Consider the following 18,035-nt stretch of genomic DNA (forward strand, 5'->3'; position numbering starts at 1 on the left):
GGACAAATTGAGTCTTCTTTTGTACATAATAAGATAAAATTAAAGATTTTGTATATAATTGGACCGTCAGTAGCAGTGATGCTATGAAAAGTAGAATTTTCATTAATCTTCAGGGCATCAATCGGTTTTTGCTTAATAACTTTTTCCACAAGCATCAGATCGTTTCGCGGTCCTCTAGACTTTATTTCATTGACAAATTTCCTATAAAAATCAGACATCTATTTATTTTTAGGAGGTAACGAGCGACTCTTGGAAGAATTAATTTGCAAAAAACGTTTTCCCCATACGAAATCCCATGTAAACTTTAAACCGTGGGCGCAAAAATATAGTTTCACCGATTGAACTAAAAATTTGTGAAGTTGTTCTGGGAGCTAAATGGGACCCAAAAAGTTACTCTAATGAAATTTAATTTTTTTTTTTCATATAACCATGTCCCACTCTAACGGGCATAGCACAGTTGGTAAACTGATTGCCTTGTACGCAGCTCACCTGGGTTCGAATCCCAACCCCGCACATAGGGTTAGAGATTTTTCCAAAAGAGATTTCTCTAACCCGAAAAGAGGCGAATGACCCTAATGTTAAAACACCTATAAGCAAAAAAAACTATAAAACAGGATTAAATTAAAATGGAAACGTAAAAAGAAAAAGTATCGGATTTTCATTGAAAAAATCATAAATGCCGTCCAGTTTGAATTATTCCCCTGCCTCTCATACACAGATATAGGAATTCACGCCCCCGTTTCTAAATAACTTCTCGAAGCATACACGAAAAAATATGTTCCCAAAGTTGTGAATAATGTGCCATGAATTCTAGAACAACTACGTTTCTACGTTACGAAAACAAGACCATGAACAAAAATCATGTCTTTTATAATTATGATCAATTTCCCTTCAGTAACGCCCGCGTAACGCTTTTATTAGTGGAAATATTTGTTTTTGTTTTGTGAACTTAAGTCCTGTTTCCGCCGTGTCATTACCAAATCGATTTTCTGTACGTGAACTAGTACACAACTTTAAGAACATTATTCATAAAACCAAAGGTTGACTTATGACTTCTGTTATTCAAAGATTTAGGAACATTAGCTCACACAATCAAAATAGTCTCGGAACTATTTCACGAAACTCGGAATTTTATTCATGAATCCATATTATCCTCGTGAACTGATTCATGATTCCTAATATATTAGTCACGATCATATATCCGTGCTCGAGAAATAGGTCACAAAGTTTTCAAATAATTTTAATGTATTCGTGAACTGGTTCATGATTCCTGGTGTAATAGCCACGATTTACCATTTGTGGTCGTGAGATAGTTCACGAAATCATGGAATATTATTGATGCATTCATGAACTGAAAGTAACGGCTCACCATTCGTGCCCGTGAAATTGTTTGCGAAATCATAAAATGTTTTGCATGTCTTTGTGAACTGGTCCATGAGTCCTAGTACAATAGTCCCGACTGACCATTCGTGCACGAAAAATATTTCTTAAAATCATGAAATATTATTCGTGAACTAGTTCATGATTCCTAGTACTTGACCTAGGATCTATCTTGCGTGCCTGTGATATTTAGAAGATATCCCTAATCATTTTCAATTTCCTGCAAAATGGTTATACAATTTTCACAGGAACTATTTCACAAAATCTAGAGTATCATTCGTAGAATCATTTTTGTTCCATGCACTATTCCATGCAAGAGACACGAGCAGTAGATAAGAAAACTATTAGAACCAAGAGCATCGTTATTCATTTGATAAGGTTCAGTGTGATGTTTCGACCAAAAAAGAAAACTGCACCAAACATACATTATAGAGCCACAAATCGTGTTCGTGATATAGTTTATGGAACACGATTCCTTCTTAGTCACATATTTATGTTCCTTTTTATATTGTCACGATACTCCGAGTACAAAAACCGATAACAAACAAAAAATAACAGATCGCGATAAGGCGAAGAGAAATTTTGATTATCATAATAAAATTGCAGATGTCATGAACATCAGTAACATCAATCCACGTATCAAATTCAAAAGTAAGCTCTAGAATAAAATATCATGATAACGTGCAAATGAATTACGAAAATCGTGACTAAGATTATCAAGTACATAAATTATACTATTCGTGACAAAAATATCAAAAATCCTGACTAAAACCTTGAAATCATGAATGTAAATCTCATTACTCACACAAAAATCGTGGCTAGTATCCTAGAATCATGAGCATGAATCACTCTACTCATGACTAAAATATCACGAAATAGAAATTACGAAAATTGTGACTAAGATCCAGCAATAATGAACATAAATCACGCTACTCTGAAAAAAAAATCCGTTAGCAAACTCATGAATAAAATATCACGGTAACTTGATGAAAAATCACAAAACTCGCGAATAAGCTCCTGCAATCATGAACAGGCCCGATGAGAGGGGGAGGCAGCCAGGGCAATTGCCCTGGGGTCCGAGTCGTATTTAGGGGCCGGCGTTTTTACCGGGAAGATGGTCGAACACGTCCGGTATTCATAGAAGAGCAATACAAATAGCAAAAGTAATTTCTTTGTAATCATTCGCCTTATAAAATTGTTATATGATGAAAGCGTAAAAATATGAAAACTTTATTTTATAGTTGACATTTATTAAAACAAACGTTCTTAAGGGTAAGTTTAAAAAACGAGGTTTATTGCTTGCATCGACGGAATACACTACAAAATATTGAGAAGCCAATTCATAATATTTTCGAAGAAAACAAAAGAGCGTCAAACAGACATGCGAGTGCACGGATAAACGCATCCATCCTCTTCTACGTTCGCTTCTTTGCTGGTAGTGTCGGTTGTTGGCTTGGAGACACTGGGCGTGATTGTTGTTGAGTGAATATTTGTTCCTTTCCTGTCAGATCCGTAGATATTGGCTTTGTAGCCGTTTGGTTTGGCAAAAAATAACGGTATGCTGTTTACGGTTATAGTAGGTGGGCTTTTCTTAGCTGCTTTTGCACAAAGTTTTCCATGGTACAATGTATTTTTGTAGAATTCGCGCATAGGAATCTACCATTGTTGCATAACCAGTATTGTCTGATAAAACGTCCCATTTTCGGTTGATCCGCATAAAATGGTTACGCATGAAAAAGTTGATTTGTACGGAAGCATTCCCACCACAAGAACAACGTTAGGGACTCCCGGGAAAATGCGAAGTTACAGCTCTTATTTATGGAAGCCACTTCTCCGTATCTTGACATAAATTTGTTAATCACAATATCAGGAGCGCGTGGAGATAATTTGTATAAGCCCATCTCTCTAGAGCCCTTGCCTATATATATACGGGATGATGTTGTTAATGATGCTTTCATTAGTGTGCTTCATGTTGTTCCGCGAAACAAACGACTGTGCTTCTTAATGTTTGATATGGTGCATCTGCAGGGCGTTAACTTCTCCCGGATTGTGCACAATCTGCACATTTAGTAATTGTTTCACTTCCCGAGTAGCTGGTCTTACAGGACATTTACGAAAATCAATGGCAACACAATTCGTCTGCAGTCGTTTTTGCCGTGTATCTAAAGCGGAGCGATTTTTAGTTCCTACTCTGGGCGAGATGAGAAGGTACACTGATCTTAATTAACCGGTGAGTAAAATGGATAATTTTTGAAGTAGAATACTTCTAACAATTCAATATGGGGGTCCCTTTTCAAAAATTTCTGCTAAGATATTTACCCAGTCTTCAAACGCGAATAACTTCCGTAGTACTGATTGAAATCGCTGTACATTTTTGCACTATCTGATCGGAAATATATGCACGTATATTGTATTTGATTCCGTAAGATGTACATACGTCTACTATAGATAACGTAAATAATGTATTTTGTGAAAGTGATAATTATCTGCGTTGATTGGTCCGTGCAATTCAACCAAGCAGCGAGTATTGCTAGGACTGCCCATTTGTTATCCAATAAACTTTGCCACGTATAAAAACGGTACATAAGAAAAAAAATCGTCAGTTTGTTTTTTGACCTCGTAGTAGATGCTACGTTTTGGGTCAGCTCAAACTCTTCGGTTGCCGCAAGGCATCATTCCCTCCAATGATGCACAGGCGTGCCAGTTCCATGCATACAATGATCAGCACACAGCACAGAAAAGCAGAACGCTCTTTTTTCGGAGTTCAATAAATGGATTTCAAGTGTGCTAGGAGTGGTTGAGTGCGAGAGACCCCGCTCTCTTGCTCTTTAAATGATATGTGGCGTGCTCAGATAAATTCATCACGGCGTGCGCTCCAGACTGTACTGCGGTGGGTGGAGTGTGCTCTTTGGTAAATTTTCTTCTGGCAAGCGGTAGTGCGATTGACGATTTGATTAGCATTGGTTGTTGTGTTGTGTGAAGGAGATGATGTTGGCTTATTAGATACTTGTATAATATATTTCTGCTGAGCATTCTTTACATTATAATTGGAAATTAATTTTCGCTATAATTCTTGCTTATTGTTACATATATCAAAACTGTCAAATGAAGCTGAAGCTGAAGAATTTTTTTATCTAGCTCTCTCATTATTTCATTTTTTGATGTTTTGCGACTTAGTCCGGTCTGACTTAACACCGACCGTTTCATACTCGGGGCAAACTGGGACGACTTTTTGTATATCATCGTATATGCTGCTATAAACACAGTTTTATAACGATCCGTAGAACCAGATTAATTGTATAACTGCTGCAGGTATGACGAGATTTGTACAGCCACACTGTTTTCGGTTTATTTTAAGTTCCGCTAATGTTCATTTTACTTATTTCGCAGATCAACTAGTAAATTGCTCCATTAAAAGTAATGTTCTGGCACTACATTCGTTGTCGGCTATTATCATACGTGGCAATTGCAGGCTTACTGCGAAAACTCAGAACTAAGACTCGATGAAGGTTAACTAAGAAACCTGCTTGGTGAAGGCTTGAACATATTATTTATAGGGCATTCGCCTTAACTCTCTAACGCTGACATTTCACGCACAAATGCCCTTCTGCTGGCTCTAAACTGTAGATTCAGCTCAACTTACAGTAAATCCAAAAACTTTTTATTGTCCGATTTGACCCTTAATTTACTTTATTTATACATGCTATACTTTAAAGTGGCCTATTTCTAAAAATATTCAGCTAGACGAATGCATTTTGATCCCACTATACATATGTGCCAAGAAATATTCAATAATCAGGGCCGGTGGGTAGTAAAGGTAGTACTATCCACTTGAAAATAATTGAGTTGAAACATTGGAACAAGCCTAACATTTGAATTTTGTCACGTTTGTGTCTCAGGTGTACGTTTAAAATTGTCGAGGTATGACAGAGACCAAAGTATGATTATTTGCACAAACGCATCGCAAGTGATTTCTGTGAATGTTATGCAAGCGTATGTATGAGTAGATAGGGTAAAATACATCCCTAAGAAAATTTAATCATAATAAGAGACCATCAATTGGGAGAATGTAATCAATGATATTTAGACAACATTTTATTCTGAAATCACAATCGCTTAGCAAAATTTATAGAAACATGAAAAATATTCAATTTTTCAAAATGATTATAAATTACTCTTTGAAAAATAGGCGGGGTAAAACAGACCTGTGCAGGGATAAATTGCACCACAACAACGGGGCATAATGCGTCACAACAAATATCGTAATAGCTGATTTTAATTCAACAATGCAGAAGATAGTAGTAAAAATGCACACACCAAAAAAATCTGAATTTTATCGTTGACGTAATTGTAAACATGACAAAATTCAACAAACCGTAATTTACGAAATGACGGAACATTACCGTGGTCCGTTTAATTTTACATGAAACGTATACTTTACATGCGCAATAACATAAAATTACACTTCCTACCATTCAAAACAAACGCTGTATGTGGAGTAAAATTACATGATTTACGAAATTAAACGTCATGTGAAATTAAAATCAAACGTAAAACTAAGTCATTTTTGATGCTCGTATATGTCAGGGTCAGGAGACGTAAATTTGCACTATTTTTTCTAGCACACATTCGAATTAACAGCCTAAGTGTATTCTACTTCAGTTCGGTTATGTCTCTGACATTACCTACCCATCGTTTTTTGTATTTTTGTATTTTTATAGCACGTTCTTTCTTTTTCTTCTAAAAGTGTATTGTGTTGAGATAGAACGGTGATTTTGGGCCTCGCCAAAGATGCATGTGATGTCTATAATTAAAATGTGCGAATTGAAGTAATCAAATCAGTTCAGTTCATCCAACAGCAGTTGTACTTGGTTGTCCACTGTACTCGCATTTGTTTAATTTGCGTCTTATTATTGCGTTCTGTGTCTCTATTGTTGTCGGGTATTATCACATATTATCACCGCATATCACCGGCTCCTACGTTAGACATATCACACTGTTTATTAATTAAACCTGCATAAAATCTACGATTAGAAACGGTTTTCTTGAATTCAATATGTGATAAACTTAGGTAAATTGAAAATCTTTTTGATGTAATCATTTTAAACGAGAATTTCGAACTGATTCTTCTACCTTCTCATTTTGCTTACAAGATCTATTATTAAAAGTACAAATTGAGCTAAAGATGGCCAATGTTTACACCCTACAATTTTACCATGTTAGACATAGCGTGCTGATTATGTTCCAGACCATCAATCAAGCAGAAGTGTTTATTTCGCAAAACGAAATATATCCATTCACTGTTAAAATAAAAATTCTGAATCCCTCCGGGGGTTGGAAGTGTTACTCCTGCTATTGTAGTACATGCAGATCGTTCAGTGGGTACATTTTCGAAAGTTATTTTTTTCTTTTGCTGTGTCAATAAAGAAGGGAAGAGTTATTTTTAAAAAAACACGGCTCTATGTTCGACACTAAGTGTGCCTTAATGATCTCTGTAGAACTGTGAAGCCGTAAAGAATATGTTCTGTATGCGAATATAGAACATATCTAAAACCATTGCTTCGTGGTCTCTTGGGTATATTCTCTTCCAATGCTTCGTGGTCTCTTGGGTATATTCCTTACCTCTAACCTTACCACTTCCCCAATCCTTCATATCAGGCAAATCATGAAAAGACGATTCATGGCAAGGTACAAATCTCCGATCAACATGGGGAACGTACAATTTGAGCTAGACGCTGCTAATTCCTGAGTACGCGCAAATTGAAAAACTCGTAGCTATGGCAATTTCACCTGATTTGGATACCACGGAATAAGAAGCTGTCGAAATTCACCTGTCTGGCACGCTATCTGCGGATGTGGCAATATGAGTCAACCGGAGACTAATGGGAACCACGTACTCTCGAGTTCCTCATGGCTGAAAAGGTACTAACTCATACTGAACTAGAGAGCTTAGATTTAAAAGGGCCCGGCAGTAATACAAGCCTTGGGGCCCGACGCGGCTCTCGACGGCCCTGATCATGAACATCGTTTAACTGTCGTCTATAAATTCCCAAATTGTAAACAAGGATCACAACAAAATCTAAACACACCCAGCGAACAACAATAACCCTACCAAACATTCGAATATAGCGCCATATATATATATTCGACGCGAACTAGTTTTTTGGAAACACAAATAGTTTCATGAATACGAGGTTTATTATTCACAATTTCAGAAACTTGGTCACGGTTTTCGTAAATCCTTCAGTTCACGAAATCGTGATCTTGTTCTCATGAACTTATTAATAACACATCCCAGAAAGAACATATGATTATCCCACTGGCGACGGTGATCGTACCCTGCCTGCAAAGCGAGAATCAAACACAACGGCAGCTGATCACCCCAACACATCTGGGATGTCACCATACCCAGGGATAGCATAAGGGTTAGTGCATTGGGCCGGAGTCTCAAAGGTTGCGAGCTCGAATCTCGCCTCTAGGGGGAATTTTTTCACATGATTGCTTAGCTTCACTCACCATTTCCGATCGTTTTTCCCCATTGGATACCACCAGTCCTAGATTTTCAGAGTATTCTAATCCAAAGATTGCACTGGACCCCCACACGGATTGTTTTAATATTGGTCGCAAATGAAACGTTCATTCCTTCGTATCCCAGAGTTTCGAAGATGCTGCTTTTTTTCTAAATAAAGTTATTAAAAAATGTACCGTGTTGAACAGTAATCGAAACATTTATAGAGTAGTAGTGTTTTCTTTGTAATCGCAATCAAAACGTATTGCAAAATATTCAAAAAAATAAAACATATATTATTTTTCAAGATCATCCTTACTTATGCTTTAAAATATATTCGTGCAGGGGTTAAATGTAGATAGCAATTTTGTTTTCCATCGGGGCTTCTCAAAAGTGTGCTATTAATTCCACTTAGCTTTTACAATTAGTTATAAAGTTTTCAGAACGATATTTATGTTTCCGATTAAAAAATCAGCATAATAAAAGGAGGAGCATTTTACTCCTGATGAAGCAAAAAAATAAATCCAGCAAAAATTATTTTTTGGATATTTCTTATTTAGTGCGAAAGTATTACGCATAACGACAAAAACAGCACAGGAATGACTGTATAATATGGTAAACAACATTTATATGAACTAAAAATCTTAATTACACAACCCACATAACTACACGAGTACAACACTTCATTGTTTTTTGTTTTTATCGTGGGCTGCAAATCGACATTAATTATTCCGTTGCAGAGGGGAATTCCATTAAAACGCACTTTAATCCAAATATTTACCCTTCATAGAGGAAATTTCAAATGTTTTCTGCTATATTACTCCCTAAGGAGAAAATTGGTGTTTTCTGTGTTGAAATTATAAAAAATTTAGAAGAAATCAGTTGAACAAAAACTTGTTTACAAATCGTATTAAGCCTTTTGAAAAGATAATATGGAATTGAATAGCAGTTGCCAAACTTTGAAGGACTTCCGGCTGGTGCTACTTTGTTCCAGATATTTTCAGCGACTTTTGATCAAAGCACATCTTACGCTAAACCACTAACAGCTGCAAAACCAACATCTCCGGATCAAGCACCAACAACCAGCAACAACAATAACGAAACAAATGCCGAAAAATACGAACATACAATAACGACCGATAAGAGTAAGACACAAACTGGAACATCTGACCGCGAGCAGCAGGAAAGTAGTACGGATGAGGACATGGACATGAACGACAACGCGAAAGAAGACAATCGGATCGAACCTCAAATTGCAGTGGACAACACTGGCAATATTTCGCCCCCTAGAAAAAGGATCTCAACACGCAGCAGAAAGCTGCGTCTGAACGAGACAAAAAACTTAATTTAGTTGTTTTTTTATTTATTGTAAAAAAACGAACAATCGGCCTCGTCGAGCTACCGCATTTGGGCCTAAATAAATTTAATAACTATAAAAAAAAGCACAGAGTGCATTTTGCCCCGTGGGTGCGTTTCACCCTATCTTCCCCCACATTTCGCTGCTCTCCAGATGAGTATCAAGTTATGATTTCGATAGCGCATTATTAGCAATGGCCTTGAAACAGGGACTAGATATGACTCACTCGAAGAAATAAACAAACACCCAACAAGAAACACCACCGCAGCACGGTCGACACAACCCCGCCACCGACGATTCTCTTTTGTCCAGAAACGGTATACATCTTACCCACCCGAAGCGGGGTCCTCGGTGGCGGAACAGAACGTTCCACACCGCATCAACGACGAAACACATCCGTCCTACCGGCCGCTGCAGATCCCTCGCCCTGAAAGAAGGGTGAAAGCGAGGAGAAGCACTGCAAAAAAAGGTGCGATGCTTTTCAATTTGAGTTGATTGATAGGTTGATTGATTGATGGATTTCGATGGACTGACTGACAGCGTTATTGAGTGCTAAACATTCGCTAGTCTGGTTATGTTGTTCCTACCTAGGTTTGCGCTTGGCATTGGCTGCTGCTGCTTTTGATAATAATACACTGTTCTGTTCCTCGCGCGGCAGATGCGAAGGTGGCGACGGAAGACACGTCCTGACTGATGGAAGCATTACCGGACCCGGGCTATTGGAGTTTACTGGTTCATCCAGCTGCGGTGAGTCCTGTGCCGGTCGGGGTCGAGATGAGTGAAAGGAGCGGGAATAATGAAATTTATATTTATGATGTGTTTGTATTATTATTTTTAAGAGCAATGAATATTGATTTTGGTTTTATTTTCACTTAGTCATGGTTCTACGATTTGTTCTCTTGTTGATTCGAACCGCTGCTGCTGATGGAAGATGAAACCGACGCGATGGGAAGAAAGGTGATCGTGATCAAGTGCGAGTTTTGGAATAGACGACCGAGGACCGGGTTTCGGTTTTTGATGGAGGATATGGATGATGATTGATTGGATTTTTGTGTGATGTTGGCTGTCCGACGATGATGCTTCAGAAACGTATGAATAGAGCTAATGCCAAATCTGGATCGTAGCCGAGAGTGAACCAACCAGAAGATATTAGCAGCTTGTACTGCTGTGCACAGAACACTTTATTGATAATAAAAATTCATCGAAAGAGAAGAAATCACGTGGTACATTCCGACCAGATTCACACAGCTGATACAAGAGGTGATTAATGTTTTCACAGCAAGAGCGACATTTCATGTTTCGGAAAAGCATCACACACCGGTCTTGGAATGACCGAACCAAGCGACCAATTCGTCGATCCGTTTCGCTATCTGATTGCTCTATACAGAGCGTTCCAAGGATCTTCGGCTGTAAATCACTCAACCCACAAGGCAAGAGAAAGTTTTGTTTTGGTCATGCTTCTATTTCAGCGCAAAAAGAAATGACAAATATTTTTCGAAGAAATCCCAGTCCATGTGTCGTTGTGGCTCTACCGGAGACAAACGGCTCATTTACTAACTGCACCCTGCCAGGGGAGTTTTGGTAGTACGATTATTTCCAGCAATTAATCTCCTTGCACACACCCGACCGTCTCAGTTTGTGGGTCTGTAAAAATTCCAATAATTCATATTATGCAAAATTGACTCTTGTTTCTTCACACATATCCCTTCGTTCGTCCATTCTGGTTTGTCCGTTTTGTGCTACTCGGTTAATCTGTCTTGGCGTTTCTATCTGTCTGCCTGTCTCGCCACTGGAGTGGATCGTAGTGCAAGATTGGAGGTTCAAAAGGGGAAGAAGGCTGAAAAAAATTTTTTTTTGTTTGTCAAACTTTCCTCCGACCTGATTTATGGCATCAAGTTGTGATGCATCTATGTTGCAATTTGTCTATTGTTAGCTTTCATGCATATTTCGACCGTGTTAATGTTGGTCCTTTTCTCATACAAATGTTTTGCATCTTTCGAACTGGGAAACGACATTCGGTCAGTTCGGACAATATAATTTTATTAACGGCATTTGAGACAGTCATACAAGGAGGTATAGAAAAGCACTGCAGTACTTCAATCCAGCAATGCAAATATGGCAAAGATAGAAGATCTAGATGTTCTATGGACGAAGCGGCTTTAGACGCTTGAGTAGCGAGTTTTTTTTATCTAATATAGTTCTTCTACTTGTTGGTATTTTCTGCATTGGTAGATTTTCAGAGCCGAGTAATTTATATTCAGCTTCTTTTGTAAATTTATTCAAAACAACTTTCCTGTAAAATTCAGAAATTATTACTTAATTCAATCGAATTAATGAAAAATTTCATCAAATTTCAACTAAACTTTTTATAGCTCGATAGTACAATGATGATAATGATAAAAATGCGAGCGTATAGTTTTTTTGGAGTATGTAGAAAATTGAGTTGTAATGGGAATTTTTCTGGATTCGATCGATTCCCGAAAAGGTTTACACTGTCGAATATTCACTGTTTGTGATGGAAGCAGGACCGTCGAGAGCCGTGAGCTCCAAGGCTAGTATTACTCTAACCCCTTCAAAACCTACCTATTTAAATCTCTATTAGAAGGATTGTATGCATCAAACGGTTAAAATCCAACTATGACATGTTGCTGTTTCTGTTGATTATGTAATAGTGCTTCTACAGAAATGAACGAATTCAAGATAAAAAAACCTATTTTAATCCACCTAGCGGTGCAATTGTGCCTTTCTCAATCATGAATCACGAGAATGTGTGCGTTGTTTATATTCATTAAAAACTTATAAATGCATATATTACATTTTATTATTATACATCACATGACAACTATATACAGGAAAATAAATCATTATTCGAGTTCTAAAATTTTGAAAAAGAAAAAACAGCCACGGTAATATTGAACTGAAAAAAGGTGCGAAATCGGCAAAGTCCCAAAAAGTCGATTTTTATAAAAAAAAAAATATTTCGAGATAACATAAAATCTCGACGTTTCATGCATTTTAGAGATGTTTGGCATCAAAAATACGAATTCGATTTCTGAAATTTCATGGGGTCCCCCCTTTGAAAAAAAAAAATGGAGTTCCGGCTTATATGGGAATTTCATGTGTGACCGGACCGTTCAGTCTATATTTCCGGAACCATACAAGCGATCCGTGCGAAATTTTACAGACATCTGTGGGGATAATATAGCTATCATTTTGGGACTAAGTTTGTGAAAATCGGCCCAACCATTTCCGAGAAACTGATATGAGTTTGCTAGTTATGAAAGATGGCCGCTTTTCCCGGGCACTTTCGGAACCGTCTATGGTGGTCAATGTAATCAACGAAAGTTTGTTTGGCCGTCGATGACCTAAAACTGCAAAGTTAAGTTGTTTGAGAGACATTTTAGCGAAATTTTTACCTTTTTTGCTTCCATCGGAGTATCGGTTTGAATCACAATTTGCTATGTGATCGCACGCCACAACCTGTAACTCCGGAACCGGAAGTCGGATCGGGATGAAATTAAATAGCCATTTACGGGGACGCAATACCTTTCATTTGAGGCCAAGTTTAGTCGAATCGGTCTAGCCATCTCCGAGAAACCGATGTGACTGTTATTCTGAATTTAGATACTTCCGCCGGGGCTTCCGGAACCGAGGATGGTGGCCAATGTGGCCAAATAGACTTTGAATGGATGTTAGTGACCTAATACTACAAATCGAAGCAGTTGCAGTCATATTTTGGAAAAATTTTCACCTTTATACATTCATTGCAGAATTTATTAAAATCGACATTTTCTGCGTGTTCGTACTTATCACCCTGTAATTTCGGAACCGGAAGTCGGATCCATTAGAAATTCAATAGCAGCCTATGGGAACGTTGCACCTTTCATTTGAGACTAAGTTTGTCAAAATCGGTTCAGCCATCTCTGAGGAAAATGAATGACATTTTTGGTCACATACACACACATACACACACATACATACATACACACACAGACATTTGCCGAACTCGACGAACTGAATCGAATGGTATATGTCACTCGGCCCTCCGGGCCTCCGTTAAAAAGTCGGTTTTCAGAGCAATTGCAATACCTTTCTATTGAGAAAGGCAAAAAACCTGTGACTGTGTACATTAACACAGCAGTGATCGATTTCACAGGCGAGTTTGAGCATCTAGTAAACTGTGATCATTGGCGGGCTCATAAAGTTGTCTAACGAAAAGAAAAACGTCAAATACAAGATTTCCATCTATATCGCAGATAGTGCAATAGAAGCTTAATTGCATGACATATTGAACACAATAAGGTACATCTTCTTGGAGAAATTTCTTTCCTGAAAATAAGAAGGTGCTCGTGTCTTGGAGATAGATAGATTTTTGGGATTTTATAAACCTTCGTATAACCCCAAAAATGTGGTCAACGCAAAGGTCCAAAACCCCAATTTAAAGCGGGTTCCAGATTCTTTGGAGGGTTGGCTGCCCTTGGTACTAAAACCAAATTCGTGGTTTTATAACTACAAATCTTTAAAATCGTGACCGACTATCTTCGATTCCGATGCAACTTTACACCTTTCACCGGCATGGAAGACTTAACATTCTTCACAGCCAATAAGATTATTTAGACTCGAGAACAATTTTTCAAAAGAGCGCAGAAGCTTCTGCATGTAGCATTTTCGAGAAAAATGATTCGATTACCGTATTTTATACAACAAAACTATCTGAGAACGAGTTACAGGGAATGAATATTCCGCACGAAAAATATATGCACTGAAAAAATGTTGTGTCATTTTTCACACAAACGAAAAATTATGGTAAAAATTTTAATTGCAAAAAAAAAAACATTTTTTTATTTATTTTTTTTTGCAGTTTGACAACAAACAAAACAAAATCTAATGTTCATCATTTTTAAGATATAAGAGAAACTTTTTTTTGTGTTTATCAAACCCCCATCAAATTGAAACGGTTGTGTACGGTTGTCCACGTTTCTTCCTTATTCAAGGTTCAAAATAATGCGTTGATTAAATTATTCATTGAATGATTAATTTGATTGCCGTATCGTTTTGATTCATCTTTTTTTTGTACGCTGCACAGTTAGCCTGGCCGCTTTAATGCTTGTGTAATATTCAATATGTGCCACAAATATTAATAATGACAAGGAAAGTTGTGGACGAACGTCTGCAATTTTCCAGGATCCCTACATGTATTGGCTGTGTATGTGTAGACTAGACTATGTAAGAGAAACTTTTTTGGTGTATTCGGATCATGAAGAAGCTTTCAAATAAAAAGTTTTCCTAACAGCAACTTTTGACATATTTTTATAATTCATACACCCAAAACTCGGCCGTAATACCTTTACGGTAATAAGAAAAAAATGCTCTAATAGCAAGATGTTTCATGCTAAAACGGTCACAACAAAAAATTCCTCAATCGGCAATACCAACACATTCAATTCTTCTCTGCGTCGCACTCATGTTTCATCAATTCTTATTCAATAAATATTATCGCGTCGGATTGTCTGGAAGTGTGTAGCACTTCGCTTGTCATTGTATTGCGCATCAAGTGAAGTGAACACTAAATGGACGAAGACGAGATTCGATTTTCTCTACACGACACATTCCGTATTTGAAGATCGGCTCACACTCGGCTAGCTTCAAAGCACAGTCAGAAAAAACGACTCGGAATAGTGGTGGGGTACTTCGGCTGGTGTTAAATTGAAATTTCTTTTCTATCACGGACGTTAACAGCAAGGTAGCGACTGCACAAAACATGAAAAGTCCTTCCCGTCATGTACGGGAAGCAAGACCTTTAGTTTGGATCCACGTATCCGAAGCGAGGGTCCGGATCCAGACACTTGTCTGGATCTAAGCACCAGGTCTGGTTCAGGTCCGGACTTGGTAAGGGGAAAAAGGGATGGGCTAGATCCGGGTACTGGTCCGGATCCGGGTACTGATCCAGATCCGGGAACTGGTTCGGAACTGGGCACTGGCCTGGATCCGGGAGGTCCGGATTTGGGGACTGGTCCGGATCTGGCAGCTAGGCCGGATCCGGAATCCGCCTAAACTTTTTATTCCACTATCCAACCTACTCAGTAAAAAATCCGTAATTCTGGCTGGTTTCTGCCAATATTGGGGCAGATTCCAGCCTGAATTTGGTCAGAGATCCGCCAGGATTTCGGTTGGTTTGACTCGGTACTAATACTATCATAGCAATCGACCGAATTATCCTACATCCGAACAGAGCCGAGGTTGACACATACTGAAAAAGTGTTTGATTGTGTGATGCGCATACATAAACAGCAACCGAAATTCATCATTCCACCGTTTACTACCTTTGCGGGAATATGAGTTTAATACCGCAATGCGCAATTGCGTGGTCTGTTACCGAAAAGACAATAGAATCTTACCCAAAAGTAATAGAATCATACCCGTCGGAATTTGGGTGTACTATTTTCAGTCAAAAATACAATTTTCTTTTATTCATTTATTATTTATTATATTTTTTCCATCGAACCTCTATAATTAAACTATTTTACACAATTCTCTCACTAAATAACAAGCACAGCATAATCTCCTTCTGTTATGATAATGCTTTATAAAACTACTATTTTATCAGTTTTAGAATATGGTTGCTACACTTTTGGATCCGCTACAAACTCACATCTTTTAAAATTAGAGAAAGTTCAAAATCGTTGTATAAGAATATGTTTAGGTTGCAATGCAATCTACACATATTAAATCCCTTGAAGTTATTTCTTCTGTTCTTCGTTTAAAACATAGATTCCATGAACTTAACTGTAAATTTTTGACTCAATGTTTATCTACCGCTCATCCAATAGTTCTGTCTATTATCTATTAATAATGCATTATTTCAAACCAATCCCACCAGTAGAATTTAAATTGCTTACATATCAAGTATTACAGAAGAAATGGTTCAATCCCCTTCCCATTTTTATTATTCATTTGACATAAATGTTTATTGCACTAAACCATTAATTGACACATCTTTGGTAACACAACTTAACAATATTCCTTCTACTCATTATTCACAATTTGCTCAAACTTTTTTCAATCAGGAAATTATAAATATTGATAAGGAAAATATATATTTCACTGATGGATCAAAGATTGAGGAAAAATCGGGATTTGCGTTTGCGTTCTCCATGTTTCATTTTTATTGCAGAATTAACAGCGTTATATTTTACATGTTCAGTTATTAAAATATTAACTCCTCAATCTTATTGCATATGCTCTGATAGTCTTAGTTCTTTATTAGCTCTTGATTCAAAAAATTTTAACAACAAAACATATCATTTTATATGGTTGATTCGAGATCAAATTAACAAAATGAACACAGAAGGATTTTCAATAACATTTATTTGGGTTTCATCGCACTGTGAAATATATGGGAATGAACAAGCAGATAGGTTAGCTAAATTAGGATCATCAACAGGTAGTTTTTATGATCGAGGAATTCAAGGTAATAAATACTTTCATTTGATTCGATATAAAATTAATATACTTCAGCAACAAGCATGGGATTCTAGTGAAATGGGACGAATGTGCCCTTCTATTTTACCAAAAGTTAATCGTTTACCTTGGTTTTATGGATTAAATGCTGGAAGACTATATATACAAACTATTTCTCGTATAACATCATATCACTATTCATGTAAAAGTCATTAATATCGCATTAATAATTTATGTGAATGTTTAGAGTCATATGAGGATATTGATCATATCATTTTACATTGTGCTCGATTTTCAGAAACAAGACGACATTTTACTTCCGCCCTCTCTTCTGCAGGAAAACCTATTTTTCATTCTGTTAGCTAATAAAGACTTTGTTGTTCTTAAAACCATCTTTGAATTTCTTATGAGATCCAATCTTAAACTTTGATACTTCATCAAATTTATATATTTTCAGGTATTCAAAGAGGACTCACTGATCGAAAGAATTACACATTCAAGCATTACATATTACATACATAGGAAGAATGAAGCTTAGCTCTGTTATGGTTTTATTTAACCGAGTGAGCAAAATTAATTTAAAAAATTATTATAGCTATATTTTTTGAATAGATAAGTGGGTTTTTATGCCTTTTTGAGAAGAGAATGAAAAATTAAAATTCACTCAAAGGGGCTATACCCTACCTCAAAAAAAATTATCAAGTAATAAATAATAATAATAATAATAATAACACACCACAATCATTACCATTTTCAACAAATTTAAACAATCAAAATCATTATCACAAACGCTGCACTCTTATTACTATCGCTTTCGTGGATTCCAGGAAGCTCCAGAATCATTCCTACGGAATTCCCGAGGCCATGTTCCTGAAGAGTGAGAGAACTTTTCCTTCATTGATGCATCCAGTTGAACTTTGAAAGATATAAAATTAAGAGTTCTTGCGTCTTGCCAAACAGGAACGAGCTTCTTAATGCATATAGGCATTTGATCATCAAGGCATGGCGCTACAAGATCAGATACTTGTTAGATACTGACGTCGTTATCGATGCTAGAAGCAAATACAGGTCGCTTATCCGTGAATTGATTATCCGGGTGTTTCGAAAAAATTCAAATTTCAACTAGAATGTCAGATTATAGTGCTAATTCGATCATTGCAATCAATAGAATTTTTTTCGGGGAATAGGGGGTCCAGGGCAAACCTCTTCTCAAATTTTGGTTCTCCTCAAAAATAGCTTATTCCGCGCAAAGTGACAAAAAAACCAAAACTTGTAAGCGATCTCCACGGATTGAAACCAGTTTTAAAGAAATTGTTCACCTATACCTAA

Source organism: Topomyia yanbarensis, chromosome 2 (genome assembly GCF_030247195.1).
Source record: "Topomyia yanbarensis strain Yona2022 chromosome 2, ASM3024719v1, whole genome shotgun sequence".
In the NCBI taxonomy this organism is placed as follows: Eukaryota; Metazoa; Arthropoda; class Insecta; order Diptera; family Culicidae; genus Topomyia; species Topomyia yanbarensis.